Source organism: Heterodontus francisci, chromosome 17, assembly GCF_036365525.1.
Source record: "Heterodontus francisci isolate sHetFra1 chromosome 17, sHetFra1.hap1, whole genome shotgun sequence".
Classification (NCBI taxonomy): Eukaryota; Metazoa; Chordata; class Chondrichthyes; order Heterodontiformes; family Heterodontidae; genus Heterodontus; species Heterodontus francisci.
In genome coordinates, this window is record NC_090387.1 from 63,841,735 (window position 1) to 63,867,012 (window position 25,278).

Sequence of the window (25,278 nt, forward strand, 5' to 3'; positions counted from 1 at the left end):
ACTTCTGCTGACGAGGTCAAAGGCTTTGGTGAGATCAATGAATGCAACATAGAGGGGCATCTGTTGTTCGCGGCATTTCTCCTGTAGCTGACGAAGGGGGAACAGCATGTCAATGGTGGATCTCTCTGCTCGAAAGCCACACTGTGCCTCAGGGTAGACACGCTCAGCCAGCTTCTGGAGCCTGTTTAAAGCAACATGAGCGAAGACTTTCCCCACTATGCTGAGTAGGGAGATTCCATGGTACTTGTTGCAGTCACCGCGGTCACCCTTGTTCTTATAGAGGTGCAGTAGTGAGAAATGATCTTGGCTCGGAAGATCAAAATGTAGAATCAGTTTGGGTGGAGATAAAAAAAGAGCAAAGGAAAGAAGTGACTGGTGGGAGTAGTTTATGGACCCCCTAACAGTAGCTACAATGTAGGACAGAATATAAACAAGAATTGGGGCTTGTACTGAAATAATCGTGGGTGATTTTAATCTTCATATAGATTGGACTATTGTTATGACTTTCTTTTGACCACTTTATATGGACCACTGAACCATGCTTTTATTGGTAACAGGCTTTACCCTATAAAGGTAGTAATACTAACACTTCATCCCCTGGTTGAAATGTTCGGGTCTTAGCATGCTTATCTGCCCATTTTTTCATAGTTGTTCCTGAGCCACATTGCAAGCTCTCCTGAGCCGTTCCCAGAACATGGATACATACATAATTCAGTACAAAAGATTCATCCCTTTGTTCTAAAAACCTTTCTTTAATTAGTATTAGAGGACATCTTGTCATGTCCATAAACTAGTTCAAAAGGACTAAAACCTGCAGCCTCGTTAGGTGAATCTCCTGTGGCAAATAAAAGAAATTCTAGCCCTTTATCCCAATCATGGGGATATTCATGACAGTATGCCCTGATCATTTTGAGGGTCTGATGGTACCTTTCTAAAGCTCCCTGTGTCTGTGGGTGGTATGCTGAAGACTTTAACTTTGTTATACCCAAATTACCCATAACGTCTTGAAATATTTTAGGCATAAAATTGGAACCTTGATCCGACTGAATTTCAATCGGTAATCCATATCTAGTGAAAAATTGGGTTAACTTCTCTCCCACTATCTTTGCAGAAATTGTTCTCAAGGGAATGGCCTCTGGGAATCGAGTAGCCATATCCATGATAGTGAGTATATATTGGTGTCCTGCCTTTGTTTTCGGTAAAGGTCCTACACAGTCTACCAACACTCCACTAAATGATTGCCCAATAACTGGTATGGGAATTAGAGGTGCTAGTTTTATGGCAGGTTGCAGTTTTCCAACAATCTTGACACATACGGCATGTTTTACAAAACTGCACCACGTCCTTGGAAAGACCTGGCCAGTAATAAAGTTGACTTATACATGATTTGCTCTTCCAGATCCCCATATGTCCTGCGATAGGAATTTCATGGGCTAACCTTAATAGTTCCTGGCGATACTTAGGCGGTACCACTATCTGCTCAACAACTGTCCATTCTTCGCTTGCAGGTCTGTGAGGTGGTCTCCACTTCCTCATCAGAACCCCATCTTTAATATAATAGCCTTCTGGAACTCCTTTTGCCTCAGCTTCTGTTAGAGCTAATTGTGCCACTTTATTTAACTCTGGATCAGCTTGCTGAGCTGTGATCAGAGAAGACTTATTAAATATTTCCTTTGGATTATCCAAATCCCCAAAGAAAGTTTCAGATATCCGGCTATCTGTGTGGTGCCAATTTTCCCTTCAACAATGGAACTTGTTTAGCCATTGCTTGGGTTACTACACATGAAGGAAAAATGCCTGGAACCTTTTCCTGTAACTATTCTGTTTCTTTAACTTCACTTGGTTTCTGGGTGACTACGGGAAAAGCTACTACTTTTGCCCCGGCCAAATCATTCCCCAGGAATAGGTCAATTCCATCTACCAGCAAACTATAGACAACTCCTACAATTACTGTCCCAAACATTAGGCCACAGTCTAGGTGCACCTGATATAAAGGTACAGGTATATACTCCCCACCAATACCCATCACTAAAACATTAGCATTCAGTGCACTCTCTGGTGGAAATGTTATGCCTTTCCCCAGCTAAAGAGTTTGGGTTACTCCTGCATCCCTAAGTATAACTATAGGTTTGCTAGCCTCACTTGAGGGATAAGGAGTTACTTTTCCTTTCGACAAGAATTCCAGATAACTCTCAAGTATCTTATTCACAACCCCTGCACTCACATTGGTTTTTGTATTTGGCTTTACAGCTGCTGTCAAAGCTACAGTATGATCTGCTGTACTCTCAGTCAGGGCCCCTTTCTTTGCATTAGCTTTGTGTACCCCAACAAGTCCCTTGGGTTTACCTCACAACTTGCAGCATTCTGAACGAAGATGTCCCACTTAGGCTTGCAGATCTCACTTCCACCCTCAGCACCTTCGTTTCTGGCCTGAGGAGGGGATCCTGGAGCATTCCCAGCTGTCTCTTCTTGTCCCCGGCTACTTGTCTTCCTTTCACTCTCCTACCTTCTATCCTTCTCGGGTTTGTGTGGGTGATGGGCAAAGGGTTTGGACTTACACACAAGCTCAAAATCATCAGCAATTTCCACTGTTCGTCCGGCCATTGAAACCTTCTGGTTCTCTACATGCTTTCTTATCAATGGGGGGAGTGAATTTTTAAATTCTTCCAGCAGAATTACTTCTCTAAGGTTCTCATACGTGGCTTTCATCTTTAATGCCCGTATCCAACGGTCAAAATTAATTTGCTTTACCCTCTCAAGTTCTATATATGTCTGCCCAGACAATCTCCGGAGGTTCTGAAATTTCTGTTGGTAAGCTTCAGAGACTCATATGCAGCGAGAATAGCCTTTTTTGCCATCTCATAATCTGCAGAAGCCTCCTCAGAAAGCATGGCATAAACATCATGAGTTCTGCCCATCAACCTGCTTTGCATAAATAGTGTCCAGCTTTCCTTTGGCCATTTCATTTGTTTGGCTATCTTTTCAAAAGAAATTTAAAATGCCTCTATGTCCCTTTCCTCAAACTTAGGGAGAGCTTGTATAAATTTAAACAGATTTTGGTTGGGTTCTGGGCTGGAGTCAGATTCTTACTCACAGAAACTTCACTGGAGTCAGGACCACCCTGTTGTTTTAATTCCAGCTTTTTAGCTTCAAGTTCCTTTCCTTCTCTTTCTTTTTCTCTCTGAAATGCTCTCTTTTTCCCTTTACTCTTTTTCAAATTCAAGTTTTTTCATTGTTAGTTCTTTTTCAGCCTTAAGTTTATTCAATTCTTTTTCCTGTTCAGGTTTAAGTTTTTCTATTTCAATTGCTTTTTCTTTTTCCTGTTCGAGTTTTCTTAGTTGTTTTGTTTTTCTTTTTCCTTTTGAAGCTCCAGTTGCTTCATCTGTAACTGAATTTTAGCTAATTCAACTACACCACCCTCTGGTTTGCTTTCTTCCAATTTTAAATGTTGTGCTTTTACTTCAATTATATTTGCTTTCTTAGCTTCTGGTTTTACCTCTAACCCCAATTTTGTTGCCAAAGCTATTGGCTTAACCTTAGTTAAGTTCCACAAGTCACTGAGGGATACATCCTCCTTCCCAGAAAAATCGCAGCAACTGTTAAAGACATTCCAGTGGTGTAGACTTTACTCTATTACACAAAAAACCTGGTTCTTTTATTTATTTATTTGTTTTTAATTTGTTCGGGGGATGTGGGCGTCGCTGCCTAGGCCACCATTTAATTCCCATCCCTAATTGCCCTTGAGAAGGTGGTGGTGAGCTGCCGTCTTGAACCGCTGTAGTCCTTGGGGTAGGTACACCAACAGTGGTGGAGGGAGTGAATGTTGAAGGTGGTGGATCTTTTTTTATTCACTTGTGGGATATGGGCGTCACCGGCTAGGCCAGCATTTGTTGCCCATCCCTAATTGCCCTTGAACAGAGTGGCTATTTCAGAGGGCATTTTAAGAGTCAACCACATTGCTGTGGATCTGGAGTCATATGTAGGCAAGACCATGACATTATTACCCCACTTAAAATTGAATGTTGTCGGCGTTGGGTTAATACCGGACAAGTCCCCAATTAATATGTTACGACCAAGGTGGGAGGAGTGCACTGTTAATTCAGTCCCACTTCTTCACAGGTCACAATATATATTTAAATTTTTCCCACTTACCGAAACAGTCAATCAGATATTCTATTTTTCCCAAGAATAAAGCACACCAACCAGGTTTCTTTAATAGACAACCACATTATCACTTTATTATAAATCAAGTTTTAACCAATAATGAAGTACAACATACACACTAATTGCAATATTAAAGCCCCTCATTTATCCTAGCCCTCACACACACAACCAGTTAACTGGGAAAAAAGGGATTTTTGTTTACAGCTGTTACAAAGAAATAGAAGGGATTAAAAAAAATATATGCTGAAAAGAAGGTATGGAAGGAAGTCTGAAAGAACTGAAGTAACCCGAGTTCCGAAGAAGGGTCACTGACCCGAAACGTTAACTCTGCTTCTCTTTCCACAGATGCTGCCAGACCTGCTGAGTGAATCCAGCATTTCTTGTTTTTGTTTCAGATTTCCAGCATCCGCAGTATTTTGCTTTTATGGAAGGAAGTCCTTTGTTTTGGTGAGGTGTCCCAAAGGTGAATAGGCAGCTGTCAATGGGATCTTCCTAGAACAGTTACAAGGGTATGAAGACAGAGTTGGCTAAACTGAACTAGGATAAGTGAATAAGATAAAAGGTAAGATAGTAGAGAAGCAGCGGCAGATATTTAAGGAGATATTTCATAACTCAACAAAGATATATTCCATTGAGAAAGACTCTATGAGAAGTATGCACCATCTGTGGCCTGTTAAGGATGGTATCAAATTGAAAGAAAAGGCTTACAATTCTGCAAAGATTAGTGGTAGGACATTAGATTGGGAAAATTTTAGAAACCAGCAGAGGATGAGTAAAAGAAAAAGAGGGAGAAATTAGAATATGGGCTGAATTTTACCAGCCCTCCAACATCGGGAGTCGTGGCAGGGGTGGGTGGAAAATACTTCTGGGACAGGCCCGTCACGATCCATGACTCCAGGTAGGTCCCACCCCATTTGCCGACGGCGGCGGGACCCCAATTAACATATGTAAAGCACTTACTTAGCTTGCCTGATTATGCATCCCACTGCCTGTCACTCCACAGTTCTGCATTTTTCAATGAACGGGCGACTGTCACGTGCCGTCCCGTTCACGATTGAGAAAAACCAGCAGGACAGCAGAAGTGCAGGTAAGTCTGGATATACCGGGGTCTCAACTCTGCATACCTGAAGGGAGGTGGGATGGGATTATCAGGGTCTCAACTCTGCATACTTGAAGGGAGGTTGGGGGGGTATGGTATTATCAGGGTCTCAACTCTACATACTTGAAGGGAGGTGGGAAGGGGGATGAATTTACCGGGGGCACCAGTTCTCAGACGTGTAGGAAGCCACTGCATATCCACCCTCCGTAAAGGTTGTCCGCACTGTGCCATTGATTGCCTCTGTCAGTGAAGGAGCAATGGCACTCCAGTCACTCTGTATGTGGGGAGAGTGCCAGAAACGGTAGGCGTGCAAAGGTTATTTGGCTGGTGGGCCAATCGATGCAGCTTTTACAATCATGTGGTCATTCTGAGCCACTGTTAGTGGAAGCTAAGACAGGCAATGCCATGCCACATAGTTGATGCATGAAAGCACCTGATGTACCAATCAACTTCAATCTCTGCCCTGTTAGGTACCTTCAAAGAAGTGAAGGAACCGAATTTAATTGCAACTTGGAGATGCGGCTGTTTCACCCGATATGCATTATCCTGTTTGTCGTGACGATCCGTATGCATCACAGGCAAAACCAACAGGCAGTTGCAGCCCACGCAGAGGCCCCCAGTCATGAGCAGCAGCAGCCCCCAAGGAGAGCTCACCACTGCAGATCGCTATGCATCTACAGGTCCTGCATGACATACCTGCAGATGTTAGACCGCCAGTGTCAGAGGTGACTGCGGATGTCGAGAGAGGCGGTGACACATCTCTGTGCCCTGCTCAACGATGACCTGCAGCCCATGGGCTTTGGGGGCCATCCTATGCCTGTGGCCCTCAAAGTGACAGCAGCTCTTAATTTTTACGTCTCTGCATCGTTTCAGGGGCCCACCTGAGACCTTTGTGAGGTCACACAGTCAGAAGTGCACCGCTGCATCAGGGAAGTCACCGATGCCCTGTACCAGAGGGCCGGTGACTATGTCCATTTCACGATGGACCCTGAGAACCAGGCCCTGAGGGCCATGGTTTCAGCTCCATTACGGGATTCCCACAGGTGCAATTGATTGCACCCATGTTGCCATCAAGGTTCCCGCCGGGCAACCAGCTGTATACGTAAACCACAAGGGCTTTCACTCAATCAAAGTACAGCTTGTATGTGATCACTGGAAATGCTTCATGCAAATCTGTGCCCGCTTTCCAGGCAGTTGTCATGACACCTTTAGGCTGCACCAGTCCCAGCTGCCTTTGCTGTTCACTGAACTGGCTCAGATCGAGGGGTGGCTTCTGGGAGACACGTGATACCCCTTGCAGACATGGCTCCTGATACCAGTGAGAAACCCCACCACTGCTGCAGAAGATACAACGCCAGCCACAGAGCTATAAGAGACACCATTGAGCAGGCAATTGACATGCTGAAAATGTGCTTCCGTTGCCTGGATAGATCGGGTGGTGCCCTGCAGTATGAGCCGGAAAGGGTAGCTCATTTTGTTGCTGTTTGCTGTGTTCTGCACAACTATGCACTCAATATGGAGGAAGCTTTGCAGGATGAGGAGAGATGTGAGCAGGACTCCTCCTTGGACAATGCGGACTTACAGCAGGAAAGGCACATGGGAGGACAGAGAGCATCCAGGCAGCGCATGCAGGACGAGCAGCGAGCAAGGGATGCACAGCAGCACCTAATTGATCAACGGTTCTCCACTCCATAGGAACCACCATGAACTCTGTAAGCCACACAGCACCCTCGCTCACCTGCTGTGCAGCAGTCCGCATCGGCAACATCTTTGTCTCACCCATTAGAGGCAGCAGCAAACTGAGCCATTGTCCATGTGCCTGCATCCGTGGAGATGCACATGAGTAATGCTGACATGGCAATGACATTATTCCATACATTGGCTGTTAAGAAAGGCCAATGATGTAAAGGGATGAGACATGAGTGGTACATGCTGGCACACGTCATTCACACAGTAAAATCGACACACGTTAGCGAGGAACATTTAGTGATATACTTATTTACATTGTTGTGGCACCCATGCATTTGTGTCACTGTGGTTTTTTAAAAAATGTTTGTGGATACTCTGTCGCGGTGCCACTTCTGTGCTAGCAGCCTGACTGGAGGAAGGCTGCTGATCAGATTGCCCTTTGGCTGTGGATGACTTTGGTGGTCGTCTTCTATGCGCATGAGGCCTGCTGGGGGAATCCTGTGTCACTCCACAAACCTCCTCAGACGTTGTGGCTGCTGGAGCCTGACTCACCGACAGAGGAGTCGGTGGCAACAAATGACGCACCTTAAGGGTGGACCCCAGATATGGCGTGCAGGCTCGCCTCCTCCAGCTCAAGGCTTGTTTAAACCTGTCTGCTCTCCCAGGAAGGACCAGGGGCAAGGGCTATCTCCATGCTCCGGTCCCTCTTGCAACTTGCTACTGATTTGTGAATCTGATGGCCTTGGCGAAGGATTACAGGTCTGCGCATATTAATGGAATGTGGCTCACCAGGAGTGCCACTGCCATGTATGACACTAGGTGTTCAAATGCCTGGGACACGGCAGCTGTCATGGCCTGGATGGACTCCCCCATTGTCTGCTCAAGGCTGCGCATGGCCTGTGGCATCTCCACCAGATGTTGCCATGACTGCTGCTGCAGCTCTAGCGTGGGCCTGGTCATTCATAGCCCTCCGACTGTCAGGGGCGTCAGCTTTCTCAGTCTCGGTCAGCTGCTTGGGCACGTGTGCCGTTCCTTCACCAGCTTGTGAACATGACTGTAAGCCCGACCGGATTTCCACCGAGGTGACTGCATCTGCGCTGGTGGAAGTTGGTGGAGTGTCATGGGCCGCCATTGCCGATTCAGAACATTGGCCTGCAAGATACAATGAGAAGAGCACACTGTCAGTCTTTACGGTGAGCATGTAAAGATTGTGACAGCATTGTGTCAAACAGCACAATTTTAACAGTGATCAATGTGTGTATATCAAATGAGTGAATGTTTGCCCAGGAGCCCGAGCTCAATGTCACCGAATGCACGGTCCACATGTATTGAGCCAGTTTGAGGGCCTCCTCCTCAGCCTGTGTCAGTGTCTGGCACTCCTCCAACAGTCCGACTTGCCTCACAAACCTTGTGAGCCCACTTGCCCAGAGGAGCAAGGAGGCAGAGATTAAGGATGGCAAGGCAACAATCCGAAACATGTCACAAGAGGGGTGCTGGGCCCAAAGGCGGGGAAAGCTCGGTGTGCACCACTGAGTGAGCCATTCATGTAGGTGCCATGTTCTGAGCTGCAGACAAGGGTGAATTCTGTCACACTTTCATCCATTCATGTCACGTCATTCATCCCTGCCCAACCTCCCTGTCTTTGGCATGGCAGTGGCACACATGTGTCACATGTCTATGTGGGGACACCCAGGTTCACTGGGGCCATAATACAAAAGTGCCACTTACTTTTGCAGTGTAAAGCAGATTGTTCATTCTTTTCTGGCATTGAACCCTTTCATGCCAGATGGCCCCACAGTTATGTACCTCCTCTTCCACCTCCAGCCAGGTTGCCTTGGTCAGGCGGGAGGGCCTCTTCTTACTATCGCTGGGGAAAAGGACTTCTCACCTTGCCCGGCCTGGAACGAGTGAGCAGGGGGGCATTGCTGAACCGGGGGGCCACCCTGGAGCGCGCCTCTGCCATCTTCGGTTCTTGGTCTGGTCCTTTAAATGCAAAGGTGATTCCAAGTGTAACTGCTTTAATTTCTGGTTGCAAGGTTTTTTTGCACATGTTTGAAAACTAATGCAGGACTAGTGAGGAAATCTGTGCTGTTGTCCTGGTTTCTCACCTATGACAGATTGACACAGATATACATGTTCATGTATACTTTGCTTCTGCGCCAGTTGATCATAATTATTGATGTAATATTTCTGATTTGCAATGCAGCTAGAATTATAAACATATTTTCCTGGTTCTTTAAGAAGTACTTTTAATTCAGTTACATGTCTTTTCACATAACAGTTAGCAATGAAATGAATACAGATTCCAAATGCTTATTAGTCTGCGGCTTTTCACATTCAGGCAATTAAAAGCCCATAGTATGTAGATATTATTAAGTGATAGTGTATTTGCCTTTTATGATACAATTCAGTTTCACGTTCTGCTATGTGCAAAATTGAAATTATTCACCCCAGTGCAGCAAGCCTACAAGAAGAAATGTTACACTTGAGTGGAAGAAGAGGATCTCAACTGCACAGGACACTGGGACAAAGCAGAGTAAGTATGTGGCAGAAAAGCAAGGTCACAGACCTGAAGGTTAACTCTGCTTCTCTCTCCACAGATGCTGCCAGACCTGCTAAATTTCTCCAGCATTTTCTGCCAGCTTGCCAGTATCCACAGTCTTCTATACTGAGGTAAGTATTTATTTGGCAGTTATCAGGAAGTAGGTGCTGGGGCACTTTAAATAGGGCCCCAGCACCTGCTCCTCAGCTGAGATTACGTCCATCGCGGCACCGGATGTCCCGCATCCCCCCCACCCCCCCAGCCATGTAATTTTAGGGGGGGGGCGCATTGCCGTGATGATAAGGAGCCACCACGTTGAATACCACGGCAGCTCCACAATGGGTGGTCCGTGCGGGCGGACCGTCATCTTGAAAGCACGCTGCCCAATTGGCAGCGCACTCGTAAAATTCAGCCCTATGAGAGTAAACCAGAAAGAAATATAAAAACAGACAGCAAAAGCTCCTACAAATATATAAAAAGGAAGAAAATAACTAAAGCAAATGTTGGTCCCTTAAAGGATGAGACTGGGGAACACATAACGGGAAACAAAGAAATGGCAGAGACTTTGAACAAGTATTTTGTATCTGTCTTCACAGTAGAAGACACAAAAAGCATGCCAAGAGTAGCAGAAAATTAAGAGATAAAAGAGAGGGAGGAACTTAAAACAATCACTATCATTAGAGTAAAAGTACTAGGAAAACTAATGGGACTAAAGGCTGACAAGAGCCCTGGACAGATGGCTTGCATACTAGGCTATTAAAAGAAGTGGCTGCAGAGTTAGTGGATGCATTGGTTGTAATCTTCCAAAATTCCCTAGATTCTGCAAAGGACCCAGCAGGCTGGAAAACCACAAATACAACACCTCTACTCAAGAAAGGTGGACGGGTGACAGAAAGCAGGAAACTATAGGCCAGTTCGCTTAACATGTCATTGGGAAAATGCTAGAATGCATTATTAAGGAAGTAGTAGCCTGACATTTAGAAAATCATAATACAATCAAGCAGTGTCAACATGGTTTTATGAAAGGGAAATTGTGTTTGATAAATTTATTAGAGATCTTTGAGGATGTAGCAAGCAGGGTGGATAAAGGGCAACCACTATATGTAATGTATTTGGATTTCCAAAGGGTATTCGATAAGGTGCCACATAAAAGGTTACTAGAAAAGATTAGAGCTCATGGTATTGGGAGTAATATATTAGCATGGATCGAGGACTGACTAACAGGAAACAGAGAGTAGGGATTAATGGGACATTTTCAGGTTGGCAAACTGTTACTAGTTGAGTGCCACACGATCAATGCCAGGGCCTCAACTATTTAAGATCTTCACAAATGACTTGGATGAAGGCACCGAGTCTATTGTAGCCAAATATGAGGACGATACAAAGATAGGTAGGAAAGAAAGTTGTGAGGAGGACACAAAGTATCTGCAAAGAGATATCAAAGGTGTCAGGCAAACCCCCACCTGCCAAGACTGATGCACACGTTATTTCGCCACATGAAAATTAAAACTTAAAAAATTGCAAACCCTGACTGGAAGGACATTTACAATAGTACCAGACAATGTTGAAACAATGGGGACTCAGAAATTTCTCCAATACACAGAAGTGGGCAAACCAGTTCTAGTCACATGTCTAGCTGGCTGGAGCTTTTGGATTTGAACTTCCAACAAAGGATGTTGAAGAGACTGTTCCATATAAGGAGCTAGTCACATGACTAACCTGCTGAGAACCCTGGGAGCTTTTTGAATCTGAAACTCCCAACAGAAGGATTAGAGGAGAGAGAATGCTGTGTGCTCCTGAACCCGGCCAGGTGTTAGATTTAGATGTAGGTGAGCACTTTGGTGATAGTGATCACAATTCAGTTAGGTTTACCTTAGCGATGGGCAGGGACAGGTATATACCGCAGGGCAAGAATTATAGCTGGGGGAAAGGAAATTATGATGCGATTAGGCAAGATTTAGGATGCGTAGGATGGGGAAGGAAACTGCAGGGGATGGGCACAATTGAAAAGTGGAGCTTATTCAAGGAGCAGCTACTGCGTGTCCTTGATAAGTATGTACCTGTGAGGCAGGGAGGAAGTTGTCGAGCGAGGGAGCCGTGGTTTACTAAAGAAGTTGAAGCGCTTGTCAAGAGGAAGAAGAAGGCTTATGTTAGGATGAGACGTGAAGGCTCAGTTAGGGCGCTTGAGAGTTACAAGCTAGCCAGGAAGGATCTAAAGGGAGAGCTAAGAAGAGCGAGGAGAGGACACGAGAAGTCATTGGCGGATAGGATCAAGGAAAACCCTAAGGCTATCTATAGGTATATCAGGAATAAAAGAATGACTAGAGTTAGATTAGGGCCAATCAAGGATAGTAGTGGGAAGTTGTGTGTGGAATCAGAGGAGATAGGGGAAGCGTTAAATGCATATTTTTCGTCAGTATTTACAGTAGAGAAAGAAAATGTTGTCGAGGAGAATACTGAGATACAGACTACTAGGCTAGATGGGATTGAGGTTCACAAGGAGGAGGTGTTAGCAATTTTGGAAAGTGTGAAAATAAATAAGTCCCCTGGGCCAGATGGGATTTATCCTAGCATTCTCTGGGAAGCCAGGGAGGAGATTGCAGAGCCTTTGTCCTTGATCTTTATGTCGTCATTGTCGACAGGAATAGTGCCGGAAGTCTGGAGGATAGCAAATGTTGTCCCCTTGTTCAAGAAGGGGAGTAGAGACAGCCCTGGTAATTATAGACCTGTGAGCCTTACTTCGGTTGTGGGTAAAATGTTGGAAAAGGTTATAAGAGATAGGATTTATAATCATCTTGAAAAGAATAAGTTCATTAGCGATAGTCAGCACGATTTTGTGAAGGGTAGGTCGTGCCTCACAAACCTTATTGAGTTTTTCGAGAAGGTGACCAAACAGGTGGATGAGGGTAAAGCCGTGGATGTGGTGTATATGGATTTCAGTAAGGCGTTTGATAAGGTTCCCCACGGTAGGCTATTGTAGAAAATACGGAAGTATGGGATTGAAGGTGATTTAGAGCTTTGGATCAGAAATTGGCTAGCTGAAAGAAGACAGAGGGTGGTGGTTGATGGCAAATGTTCATCCTGGAGTTTAGTTACTAGTGGTGTACCGCAAGGATCTGTTTTGGGGCCACTGCTGTTTGTCATTTTTATAAATGACCTGGATAAGGGTGTAGAAGGGTGGGTTAGTAAATTTGCGGATGACACGAAGGTCGGTGGAGTTGTGGATAGTGCCGAAGGATGTTGTAGGTTACAGAGGGACATAGATAGGCTGCAGAGCTGGGCTGAGAGATGGCAAATGGAGTTTAATGCGGAAAAGTGTGAGGTGATTCACTTTGGAAGGAGTAACAGGAATGCAGAGTACTGGGCTAATGGGAAGATTCTTGGTAGTGTAGATGAGCAGAGAGATCTTGGTGTCCAGGTACATAAATCCCTGAAAGTTGCCACCCAGGTTAATAGGGCTGTTAAGAAGGCATATGGTGTGTTAGCTTCTTTTAGTAGGGAGATTGGGTTTCGGAGCCACGAGGTCATGCTGCAGCTGTACAAAACTCTGGTGCGGCCGCACCTGGAGTATTGCTTGCAGTTCTGGTCACCACATTATAGGAAGGATGTGGAAGCTTTGGAAAGGGTGCAGAGGAGATTTACTAGGATGTTGCCTGGTATGGAGCGAAGGTCTTACGAGGAAAGGCTGAGGGACTTCAGGTTGTTTTCGTTAGAGAGAAGGAGGAGGAGAGGTGACTTAATAGAGACATATAAGATAATCAGAGGGTTAGATAGGGTGGATAGTGAGTCTTTTTCCTCGGATGGTGATGGCAAACACGAGGGGACATAGCTTTAAGTTGAGGGGTGATAGATATAGGACAGATGTCAGAGGTAGTTTCTTTACTCAGAGAGTAGTAGGGGCGTGGAACGCCCTGCCTGCAACAGTAGTAGACTCGCCAACTTTCAGGGCATTTAAGTGGTCATTGGATAGACATATGGATGAAAATGGAATAGTGTAGGTCAGATGGTTTCACAGGTCGGCGCAACATCGAGGGCCGAAGGGCCTGTACTGCGCTGTAATGTTCTATGTTCTATGAAACTGAAGCAAGAACATCTCCTCTCCTGCCTGTCTCCCTGCTTCATCTCTTCCCACGGAACTGACTCTTGTGAAAACATGTGAAACTCAAAGAGAGAAGGGTTTGCCAGGTGAACAAAGTTTTAAGAAGATTACTGGGCCCCAACGATTCGCAAGACCATATCTTCAATCAAGGACTACAGCGAGCTTGAGAACCAGTAACAAGATATTGCCTCAAACTGTTCTACTTATCTTTTCTTCTGCTCTTTTTGATTCCTATCTGCATGTTTATTTTGTGTGTGCATTCTCGCGTGAGCATGTCGTATATCCGCAGGTGTGAACCGTATTAGAGTTAAATTTAAGGTTTTAATAAATTTCCTCTTCTGCTTTAAACCAAAGAAAGCCTGTGCGTGCTCAGTTCTTTGCCTTATAATTGGAAACTGTGAACAAGGATTTACAAAAAAGGGAGCTCAAAACACAGTGTGTTTAAAATTAAACCCTGTTATAATAAGAACAGATAAAGACAGCAAGAGAACCCCTCGACATTGTTCACCTGGTTGTAACAATAGATTAAGTGAGTAGTCAAAAATTTGGCAGATGGAGAATAATGTGGGAAAATGTGAGGTTATCCACTTTGGCAGGAAGAGTAGAAAAGCAGAACATTATTTACATGGAGAGAGACTGCAGAATTCTGCAGTACAGAGGGATCTGGCTGTCTTTGTACAGGAATCACAAAAAGTTAATAGGCAGGTACACAAAGTAATTAGGAAGGCAAATGGAATGCTGGCAATTATTGCAAGGGGGATGGAGTATAAAAGTAGGGAGGTCTTGCTACAGCTAAGCAGGGCATTGGTGAGACTGCACTTCGAGAACTGTGTACAATTTTGGTCTCCTTACTTAAGCCACATGGTGAGGGGTTTGGCTGGTTTCCACTGTTCAACTCTCACCTGACCGCAGCAAGTGTTTTTGTTATTGGGGTTTAACCCCTTTGTGTTTTATTTGTCAAATAACAGACAGCAACAGTATTTCTTGTAAGTTTAAAACAGAAAATCAATTATTTATTGATCAATACGCCTTATCCTAAAATTGTCTCAACCGCACCCACTCACGTATTCACTTTCAAACATACACATGAGACAGATAGAAAGGAAAAGGGGTAAGTGATTCTAAGTGGGGTAGGTTTTGGTGAGGGGGGGTGGGAGAGAGGTGTCACTGTAAACCTATTGAATTCTCTTGGAAGTCAAGTTCTCATTGGTTGCGAGGTGTTTATAGGTTTCTCTCTTGATTGAAAGTTCAGTTGAAGACAATGGATCACTTCTAATTCACTGCTGTATAAGTAAAGATGAAGAATTCTATAGCAGGGTGCTTCACTTCTGGCTTGCTGGATTTCTCTCAGCCCCTAAGCTGGAAACAAGCTTCCTGAATGCTTCTGTCTGGGTGCCTCTCTCTCTCTCTGAGGCTGCCTTCTTAAGATAAAAATTTGTTACATCTCACCACTGCTGGGAGACAGGTATTTTCTTCCCTGTAGTGACCGACAATGGCCTAGGATGTGGCTACTTCACACCTTCTTTGTTTCAGAAGAACCCATTCAATTCAGGAATGTTTCAGGATGAGGTTAGTATGGGTGCAATGGGTGTCAAGAAACTGCAGAGTTGCCTCCATTCCCTCCCAACTACACTACCAATGCAGCGTTGACCCCTTCCCCCCCACAACTGCACAAAGTACAGAATTCACCTCTTACCCACCCCCCCCACTACACAAGAAATGGCGGGTTCACCCCTTACCCCACTCACTACACAACAAATGCAGAGTTCACCCCCCCAACTACACAACAAAGGCAGAGTTCATCCCTTTTCCTCCCTCCCTCCCCCCACCACTACGCAACAAATGCAGAGATCCCCCCTTCCCCACCCCAGTGGTGCCATCTTTGCCTGGATGGGAAAGTGAATGTGCGTGAGTGCCGCACATCGCGCTGAAGATCCTGAACTGCAGGTAATATCGCTCCGGTTTTCATTTTAATTCATGCAAACAGGTAATTTAAATATGTTAATGTCGGGTCCCATCGCAGAGCGTCCGCCATGGAGCTTCCCTGCTGCTGGGAAGATAGGGCCTGGCAATCCCAGCGCCAAGTTCCGTGGCATGCTGTTGCCACTCAATTTTCCAGCCCCCCCCCCCCCGCTATAGAGTTTGACATCGGGCAGGAACAAAATCCAGCCCATCGTGTTCTCATCAGAAAACTCCTCTACACTGATGATGCTGTGCTAGTCACATACACAGAAACTCAGCTGAAAAGACTCATGGACTGTTTCCATGCCCGTAACTTTATCTCCTTGACTACAGGCATCAAGAAAATTGTGGTCATGGGATAAAGTGTTGCCTCTCTGCCCCTGATCATGCTAAATAATGCCCCACTGGAAGTGGTTAGCAAATTCTGCTACCTTGGGTCCACTGTGACAGACAATCTGTCCCTTGGTGCAGAGCTCGATATACGCGAATGGAAAGCAACTACCACCTTCGGCTGACTCGCAAAACACGCATGGGATAACACCAAGCTGACCCTTAGAACCAAGCTGATGGTTTATAAGGCCTGTGTTCTCAGCACCTTGCTGTATGGCTGTGAAACATGGGTTACTTACAGCTACCAGGATAAGAAGCTCAATAATTTCCATCTTTACTGCCTGCGTCACATTATGGGTATATCCTGGCAAGACAAAATCACAAATGTGGTAGTCCTCTCAAAGGCAAAGCTCCCAAGTGTGTTGGCGCTAATCAAACAAAGGTGGTTTCGGTAGATCATACACATCTGCAGGTTGGACGATGTTTGCATACCCAAGGACCTTCTGTATGATGAGGTAGCCGAGGTCAGATGACCAGTGGGGTCTCCAAAGCTCCGCTTCAAGGATGTTTGCAAGCATCACATGAAGCCCCTAATGTCAACTATCGCACCTGGAAGTCACTAGCTGGTGAAAGGACGAAATGGCGACACATCTTGTGGACTGGTGTGCACTGCCATGGTGACCAGTGGCTACAGCAGCTTGGCAATTGGCGCCAATGCTGAAAACAACAACTCACTGCGTCACTTGGCAGCTTCATGTGCAGCACTTGTGCATAACTTGCTTCTCAAGGATTGGCCTTCAGCCATTAGCAAAGGTGCACCAAGTGAAGACACCCCACCCAAACGGATTATTTGCTGCATGTCCATCATATTTCGGAGACGGAAGGTTGACAACACAACGGTTCTGCGGTATTTACCTCATTAATATTATTGCCTGGAGTCACAGTGACAGCTCACGCCCTACACTCCAGAACTTTCCGGCCGCTCGAGCAGCCACCAACCGGTCACGCTTCACTGCTCTCCTGTTAATATTACGGAGCGGGGAGCGGAAACAAATGTCGTCCACCGAAAGTAAACCTGAGTCTAGCCCGCGCAAAGTGCCGGTACCGCGGTTCTTCGCCAAGCTATCAGCGCTGATCGAGAGGCCGGAGGTGCGAGCTCTGAGTGTGAGTAAACCAGCCGCGCTCGCTCATCACCATAGCAACGGGGCCCACTGCGCACGGCGAGACTCAGTAAAGTAGGCGCGGTCGAGTTACAGGCCGAGGCAGCTATCAGTAACCCACTTTCATCTAATTACACCGAATGCGTCGCGTCGCGTCCCACCCTTGCATTTTGCATCGCAGGTTTGGGGGTTTTGCCGAGGACAGCGCTGGGCACATGGCTAGTTACAGGTGTTGGGCACAGGTCTCTCCGAAAAGTTAGTCATTTTAACGTTTAGCAACTTGTATTGCGTAGAAACTCTGCTCCATAAACATTTAAATTTTGTAAAAGTGTTTACTAATTATCTGGAGAAATTCAATGTATTCCTTTACCTCAGACAACAGGTTTGAAACTACCATTGTCTTTATACTCCACATACGATCCCAAACCAAAAGTGGTGAGAGACTGTTCTCTCCAGTGAGTTTCATTCTACTTTGCTCCAAAGTTGAGTTGGGTCCTGACCCCTGATTTACACATCAGTTTGGCATTGATTTGGAATCGTTTTTCACCACTGCCAAATTTGCAGCATGAAGAGATGGTTGTGTAGAGAGCAGGCAGAGACATGACAGGCCGAATGGCTTCCTTCTGTGCTGTAACTATGATGTGAGACAGCTTTTTGCATAGTTCTACCTTTCGGGCTTTAGTAAGCCAATATTCTCATGAGCTATTTTTTTCTATTCCTTCCTGGGATGTGGGCGGTGCTTTTACTGCCCATCCCTAATTGCCCTTGAGAAGGTGGTGGTGAACTGTCTTCTTCAACTGCTGCAGTCCTTGGGGTGTAGGTACACCAACAATGCTGTTAGGAAGGGAGTTCCAGGATTTTCACCCAGCGACAGTGAAGGAACAGCAATATAGTTCCAAGTCAGGATGGTGTATGGCTTGGAGGGAAACCTGCAGTTGGGTGGTGTTACCATGCATCTGCTGCCCTTGTTCTTCTGGATGGTAATGGTCAAGGGTTTGGAAGGTGCTGTCAAAGGAGCCTTGGTGAGTTGCTGCAGTGCATCTTGTAGATGGTACACACTGCTGCCACTGTGCGTTGGTGGTGGAGGGAGTGAATGTTGAAGGTGGTGGATGGGGTCCCAGTCAAGCGGGCTGCTTTGTCCTGTATGGTCTCGAGCTTCTTGAGTGTTGTTGGAGCTGCATCCATCCGGGCAAGTGGACAGTATTCCATCACACTCCTGATTTGTGCCTTGTAGATGGTGGAGACAGGAGGTGAGTTACTGCCAGTTTTGCCTGAATGTGTACCTAGGGTTGCCAGCTCTGGTTGGATGTTTTTCAAGAGGTTTCATCACTTGACGCAAAGTGAGACAGTACTGACTACAGTTACTGAATCTACACATGAAGAAAATAGTTGAGACCAAGCGCTTGGTCACCTTCACATTTCAAACACTGGACTATATATTCTCCAATAATGTATGAAACTAACAAGATTATAAGATAAATCTGATTCATCACTCAATATTCATTTTGAGAATCCGCCATGATTTTTCTCCCTGGTTGCTTGCAGTGGTGGCTGGGACATTAATCTTTAATTTCTAAAGATTCCAGGAAAATCTTGGAGCAACCCCATGCACCCCAAAAGCCACTACCTTAGTGAAACTTTGTGTATGACACGTGGATGTCACAGGGATACATACATTAACCTTGATTTGGCATTGTATAAAATATGAATGCAATGTTAACAAATTAGATAATTCTTTTGTAAAAACTGTTATGTTACATTTCTTCACATAGTTTTTGTTTTGAGCCATATGTTGAAATTCTGAAATAAACCAAAGGAAAATCACGTAGCGTTTCCGGTAGCTTTTATAATGCAAATAAGATTTAACATTGAAAGTGTTAGACTGGAATAAGTCATGCTTCACCTATACAAAGCACTGGGTAGACCACACCTGAAGTACTGCAATAATTTCTTTCTGTTTCTTTCACTTTTCCATGATTCTGTCAATTTCTTCTTCTGTGACATATTTCTCTCTCATATTTGTACTCTTATCAGCTTTACTTTCCTTGCCTGGTTTGTTTATTACGAAAGCACACCAACCTTCTTGTTCTCCTTACATCCCACTGCACGGTAACCAGTTCATGACCTCTTTGAATGATAGTCGAGGATGTCTCCATGTAGTTAGGCAACCATGTACAATAAATGAGGTAAGAGACACTATCACCTAAAAGACTTAAATAAATGCAAGAAAAACTGAAAATCCAGCAGACAGGGAAAGCTATAAAAAGTAGCAAAGGGATACAAGGAAGTAATGAGTGCAGAAGAGAAATACGTTTAAAAAATCTCAGGATATCAAAGCTAACATCAAAAATATTTATAAATATTATGAGAGAGTAGATGTAGGCCCATTAAAGATGGATGCAAACAAGGCTATAACATAATAAAAGGCAGAGTTGTCAATTATGTACTTTGTATCTGTTTTCGCAGTGGAGAAAGTGGACAAGGGAACCTAAAAATAAATCAAGGCAAGGAGCTTAGTCACTTTAATATAAGTTTTAATTAAAAATAATGGGACTTAACATAAATACATTCTCTAAGAACGAGGTATTAAAAGAAATTGGTGAAGAAATTGTAGATCCATTAGTTATAATTTGAATTCAGTTAATAAATCTGGAATTTAAAAAAAAGCTAGTCTAATGGTGACCATTGTTGATTGTTGTAAAAACCCGTCTGGTTCACTAATGTCCTTTAGGGAAGGAAATCTGCTGTCCTTACCTGGTCTGGCCTACAAATGACTCCAGCCCCACAGCAATGTGGTTAACTCTTAAATGCTCTCTGAAATGGCCTAGCAGGCCACTCAGTTCAAGGGCAATTAGGGATGGTCAATAAATGCTGGCCTAGCCAGTGACGCCCACATCCCACGAACAAAGAAAAAAAATTTCTGGGCACCACACCCAGGCTCCGTATCATATTTTGTTTTATAATGCCTTTGTGAAGGACCTTGTTATATTGACCTTGGAGGGAGTGCAGCATAGATTTACTAGAATGATACCTGGACTCCAAGGGTTAAGCTACAAAGAGAGATTAAACAAATTAGGGTTGTAATTCATGAAATTTAGAAGGTTAAGGGGGGATTTGATCGAAGTTAGCAAGATATTAAGGGGAACAGATAAGGTAAATTGAGATAAACTATTTCCACTAGTTGGGGAGTCAAGCACTATGGAGCATAGTCTAAAAATTAGAGCCAGACCTTACACAGGTGAAATTAGGAAATATGGTTTCATGCAAAGGTTGGTAGAAGTTTGGAACTCTGTTCCATAAAGGGCAATTGATGCTAGATTAATTGTTAATTTTAAAACTGAGATTGATAGATTTTTGTTAGCCGAAGGTATTAAGGAATATGGGGCAAAGGCAGGCATATGGAATTAGATTGCAGATCACACGTGATATCATTAAAATGTCCAATATAAAGCAAATGGCTAACGCCAACAGGTGAAATATAACGTACATAAGCGTTTGTGTACTTAAACATAGTAGACGCCTGCTATTTGTGTCCTGGACTGTGGCACAGCGAAGGGCCCGTTGCCATGGAGGAAACAAGATGGCTAGTTTAGGCATGCATAACATATGCCTCCTGTGTCTGAAAGGTTACCCTGCAGAGGTATACCAGCTGGGAACTAGGGTGGGGCCATCTAGATTCATTTTAGTTGGGGCTCTTTCAATGAGTCCCAAAACTCTGGGCTTTTGGATTCAGGCCTACAGTCACAGTTCATAGCACCCGCAGTTTTTTTTGGTACCTTCAGATCTGCAGATGAATTTGCATTTTTCAATTTGAATAAAGTAAGTAGCAGGATAGTTCATCTTCAAATGGCCAGTTATGCTGGTTTCCAGGCACTCCTACAAGCCAGGTAGAGGAAGAAGTTGCAATTGAGACTATGTGCTGAATTTTCCCAGCCCATTGGAGATGCAGCAAGCAGGTAGTTAAGCCTATTTAAAAGGCAATTAACTGTAATTTTATTAGGATTTTTGGATTTTACCACAAGTGCACGTAAAGCATGGGCCTTCAGAGCCTGGCCAGATATAAGGAGACAGTGAGCGAGAGGGAGGTCAGTTCAGGCTCTAAATGGCAGCCATCATGAGTCATAATGATGCAGGGAGGGCGGAACAAGGCATTGGCATAGTCGGTGGAGAGAAGGGAAAAAGAGCTGCAGGGGGAAATTGCCAGAGTGGTATATAAAGCTGGCACTTGTGTGCATAAAGCAGGGGTGGAAGAGGCCCTGGAGAGTGAATCTGGTTGCCATGGGCTTCATTCACTCAGGTTTCAGTCCCTCCAGTGAGAAGGAGCAGCAGAGAAAGAGAGAGCTTCATCCACAGGCAGCAGCAACCAGAGAGGCACTTGGAGCGCCAGCCTTGGTGGCAGACAGAGGAGAAGCATGCAGAGGGGCTCTCACCAAGCCTGCTGTGTGGAGAAGAGGTTACCCACTAGAGAGGGTCTACAGACTAAGGCTCAACTACCTTCAGATGTCGGAGTAGCAGTGTTGCCAAAGACTCTGCCTCTCCAGGGAGGCCATCACAGAGCTGTGTGCCATGATGGAGAACGAGCTGAGCCCCATGGAAGTGGTGGCCATCCACTGCGAGTGGCGTTGAAGGTCACCATGGCAATGCATTTCTATGACTCAGGTTCATTCCAAGGATCCACTGGAGAAATGTGTGAGATCTCCCAGCCTGCAAATCATCATTGCATCAAGATGGTCACCAATGCTATGTTCAAGAGGGCAGCTAATAATACATGTGCTTTTGCACTAATCCAGACAGTCAGGCTGAGAGGGCCATAGGGTCACTGGATTGTCCCAGGCACAGGAAGTCATCGACTGCATGCATGTGGCCATCAAGGCTCCACAGACCAGCCTGCGGCCTTCATTAGCAGGAAGGGCTTCCACTCAATCAATGTACAGCTGGTCTGTGACCAGCACAGGTGCTTCTTGCAGTGTGTGCATGGTTCCCAGGAAGCAGCCATGAAGATTACATACTATGCCAGACCTTTTTAGGCCCCCCGCAAGTATTCAAGGATGGATACTGGGTGACAAGGGCTACCCATTGAAGACATGGCTACTGACATCTGTGAGGAATCCTAGTACTGCTGCAGAGGTGAGGTGTAAAACCTGTCACAGCACAACTTGTGCGACCATCGAACAGGCCATAGGCCTTCTGAAGATGCGATTCAGATGCCCAGAAAGATCTAGTGTCGCCCTTCAGTGTGTCCCAGCATGGGTCAGGCGCATCATGGTGGTTTGTTGTGCCCTCCACAACCTGGTGCTACAGAGGGGAGAGCAATTGTTATCGTTGAGCACGATGACTCTTGTGATGATGAGGAGAAGGAGGAAGATGATGAGCAAGCGCAGGATGCAGATGAGGCCCAGGGACCACAGGCAAGGCATCATGAGAATCATGCAAGGGATGCTCAGGACATGCTAAAACAGGCACGGTTCACATGATCCTTACTAACAGATACATGCAATCCAATAAAGCTTCAGCACTCTACAATCCTGTTGCCACCTCCTTCATTGCCCTTGCCATCTAACTGCACGCAGTTAGACATTACACTATGGCATGGGGAATGCCTCAATCTTATGCGGCGTGCTCCCACACGTCAAACTCTTTGACAGAGCCAGGATGCTCCTGAAGTCCCAGCAGTTCACAAGAAATGCAAGGAGACCTCAAGCCTTGCCACATTAGTCATTTGATGACATTAGAAAAGATTGCAAGGATTCATGACTCCAAAAAAAGTAACCCTGAGCCTCGTATGCAACTAGGTGCTCTTCCTAAATCTTTAGATGGAGGCAGGTTGTTGACCTTGCTGCCCCTTGGCTTGGGATGAACTTGGCTGTCGTCCTCTGGCTTCCTGAGTCCTGGAGAGCCCTGGCACATTGAGGGCCTCCTGCACAAGTGCAGGAGCCTCCTCTGTAGTCATGCCTGAGTGAGGCGCTGGTGTCACTGAGAGACCACTGTACATGCAAGGAACACCCTGAGAGGAGTCCCCAGATGCTTCAGGCAGCTGCTGCTCTGCCCTCTCAATAACAATAACAACTTATATAGCGCCTTTAACGTAATAAAATGTCCCAAGGTGTTTCATAGGAGTATTACAAAAGAAAATATGACACCAAGCCACATAAGGAAATATTAGGTCAGATGACCAAAAGCTTGGTCAAAGAGGTAGGCTTTAAGGAGTGTCTTAAAGGAGGAAGGCGAGGAGGAGAGGTGTAGGGAGGGTATTCCAGATCTTGGGGCCTAGGCAACTGAAGGCACGGCCACCAATGGTGGAGCAATTAAAATTAGGGATGCACAAGAGGCCATAATTATAGGAGCTTTGATATCTTGGAGGGTTGTGAGGCTGGAGGAGATTAGAGAGATAGGGAAGGGCAAGGACATGGAGGGATTTGAAAACAAGGATGAAAGTTTTAAAATCAAGATGTTGCTTGATCAGGAGCCAAGGTTAGTCAGCGAGCACACGAGTAATAGGGGAACAGAACTTGGTGAGTTAAGACACGGGCAGCAGAGTTTTGGAATGACCTCAAGTTTACGGAGAGTAGAATGTGGGAGACCAGTAAGGGATGCATTGGTCAAGTGTAGAGGTAACAAAGGCATGAATGAGGGTTTCAACAGCAGATGTGCTGAGATAGGTGCTAAGTCAGGCTATGTTACAGCGATGGAAATAGGCGGTCTTAGTGATGGCATGAATATGAGGTCAGAAGTTCATCTCTGGGTCAAATGTGACACCAAGTTTGTGAACAGGTGGGCTTAATCACAGGGAGAGGCATGGAGTCGGTAGCTATTGAATGAAGTTTGGAGCGGGGACTGAAAACAATGGCTCCAGTCTTCCCAATATTTAATTGGAGGAAATTTCTACTCATCCAGTATTGGGTGTCAGATAAGCAGTCTGATAATTTAGCAATAGTGGAGAGTTGTGTGTCAAGGCACACCTGTACCCCCCTGCTCACCTGAGGAGTGCGAGGACCTGGCAATGAGTCCAGACACCTCACCCACCCCCACCTCCCTTGCCAAACTATTGCTTCACAAAACTCCTGAAGTTGGCGATGGCATGCAGGTGCACATGCATCTCGGCATCCACTGAGTGGTTTGCTGGATGTGGCTTCCAATGAGGCCAACCAAACATTCGATGGAGGAAGCCAAGCGCACACACTCCAGAGTCACAGTGGCACTCATGGCCTAGATGGACTTCTGCATCATCTGTGCCAGGATGTGCATCGCCTCTGGAAGCCCCGCCAGATGTTCCCTCACCTCACACTGTACCTCCAGCATCTGTTGCCTTGCTGACAATTGAAGAGGCATGTCATAAGCCTGAGGGTCAGCATCACCAGGCCCTCACACAGTCCTCTAAGTGTCAGTGGCTGCAGCTGACACTGTCTGCATCAGCTGCTCTGGTGCATGTGTGGTGTGCTGACCAGATTGTGGTCTCAGATCTACTCATGATCGGATACCCACTGAGAATATCTGTGCTGGTGGAAGGTGCGAGGGAATGATGTGATGGTGCATCTGCTGAGGCACCCTCCTCTTCTTTTTGACCTGGGTGAAAGAGAAGATTAATTAGAGGATAATGCGCATTCCATCACACCCTTCAGTCCACTCCTAGGGCTAAATTTTATTCTCCCACCCCAGGAGCAGTGGCGGGCATCTAAAAATGGCAGCTCGCATGCACAGGCTGCGCGCTGCCACGATCTAATGTGTGGTGGCTAATTTAAATATACAGGGCAGGCCGTTCCCCCCACCCCACCCCCCCTGCCCCACTCACGTGGCGGAGGCAGTCTCAGCAATGCCATGAACGGTGTCAGCTGCCTCTGGACAGGCGCTGGTCCCATTTTTAAAGGGCTGCCAGACCGGCACAGAAATTACAGAGTTGAAACCCATACCCAACCCCTCCTATACACTGTAAATAAATTTCTGACCCATAATCCCCCCCAATACAATGAAAATAAATGTCCACCCCATTCCCCAACCCCCGCAAAACGCTTACATTGACAATTTCACCTCTCCCCACCCCCCCAATTGCACAAAGTGCAGAGGTGACCCCTTTCCCCCACCCCCCCCACACTAGAAATGCAGAGTTGACCCCGTTCCTCCCCCCCCCCCCACTTCTCTAAAAATCCTAAGTTCCTCCCTTTCCCATATTAGTGGCACCAATTTTTCCCTGGATGGGAAAGTGAAGGTGCGTTAGTGTCGCCCATCGCACAGAAGA

At 45.7% G+C, this 25,278-nt stretch overlaps 1 long non-coding RNA gene across 1 annotated transcript in view; it reads left to right on the forward strand.

Annotated features, from left to right (window-relative positions):
- Positions 1-16,638: 16,638 nt before the first annotated feature.
- The window catches only part of LOC137379208 (uncharacterized), a 34,269-nt gene continuing 25,629 nt past the window's right edge, over positions 16,639-25,278 (forward strand). Inside the window, exon 1 of the long non-coding RNA XR_010976761.1 lies at positions 16,639-17,049. This is a non-coding gene — a long non-coding RNA (uncharacterized lncRNA). The remainder of the gene's footprint in view (positions 17,050-25,278) is intronic.